Here is a 1,218-nt window from a genome sequence, read left to right as displayed (position 1 = left end):
GAGACATGGCAACAGCCCAACGACTTTTCTGAACTCAACGAATCCCCTCTTAGTGGATTTGTTTACATCGGCCAACCCCGTGGCTCTGGCCGGGGAGGTGGTCTCGCGGTAGATTTTTGCTAAATATAAAGTCTCGCCGGTGTCTGTCCCTGTCTCCAGCTCATCTGAATCTGCTGTCAGCAAGTTGTCTGGTCCCACTCCAACCATCATTGCTGCTGTATACCGCCCCCCTAAACCCAATAGTATGTTGTATAGTATTGGTTTTGTTTTGCTGTATAGTATTTGTTTTGCTGTTGGTATAGTATGTGTTTTGTTGTTATAGTATTGGTTTTTGCTGTTGTATAGTATTGTTTTGTTTTGCTGTATAGTATTGTTTGCGTTGTATAGTTTTGTTTTTGTTTTGTGTAATAGTATTTGTTTGCTGTTTTATTATGTATGTATTGTTTTGCTGTTTCTAATATATGAATTCCCTGTGCGGTGTCCTTGAGTGCCAAGAAAGGCGTCTTTAAATAAAATGTGTTGTTATTAAAGAGACAGGCGGTAAAACAGAGCGTTTCAGACAGAGGGTGAATACAGGTATACTCAGACAGACAGTATGAGAATAAACATATTGGACTTTAAAGCATGAAGCTAAACATGTTCTAGTACAAACACAAAACATGAGTAGCAAGCTAGGCTTTGAGGCTGAAAACTGGCATAACATTAAATACATTATAGCCAGGACCCTGATGTAAAAGATCCGAGTACCAAATACTTGTCTCACCACTGTTGATATTATGTAGCTACGGAGCCAGGGCAGACCGAGCAGTGATGCCGATGTTGTGTCACCCCGGACACAACCTGTTCCAGCTCCTCCCCTCTGGGGGGCGCTACAGAGCACTGTACGCCAACACCAACAGACTCAGGAACAGTTTCTACCCACAAGCCATCTCTCTGATGAACAGCTGACTTCTTACCCACAGTGTCAGGTTCAATTCTGGTCCATAACCCAGTAACACGGTCTCTACAGCACCTGGTCACTGGTTCCACTTATTATTCCACTTATTATTCCACGTATTTACTATTTACTCATCATTCCCATTCTCACATCCCACTTATTATTTGTTATTTATTCATCATTCTCATTACCTATTTCAGAACTGTCCATAATGTTCATATTTTAATATCATAACATACTATTTATCCCAGTATACTTTGCACTATGCTCCACATTTAAAT

General features: G+C 40.8%; 1 protein-coding gene across 3 annotated transcripts in view; it reads right to left on the bottom strand.

The window, feature by feature from the left end:
* The window catches only part of tut4 (terminal uridylyl transferase 4), a 25,156-nt gene that overhangs the window by 23,047 nt on the left and 891 nt on the right, over nucleotides 1-1,218 (bottom strand). The window lies entirely within an intron of this gene.

This window comes from Etheostoma spectabile, chromosome 9 (genome assembly GCF_008692095.1).
Source record: "Etheostoma spectabile isolate EspeVRDwgs_2016 chromosome 9, UIUC_Espe_1.0, whole genome shotgun sequence".
NCBI classification, from domain to species: Eukaryota; Metazoa; Chordata; class Actinopteri; order Perciformes; family Percidae; genus Etheostoma; species Etheostoma spectabile.
Note: the sequence above shows the minus strand (reverse complement) of the source record. Positions and strands in the feature narration are given on the sequence as shown.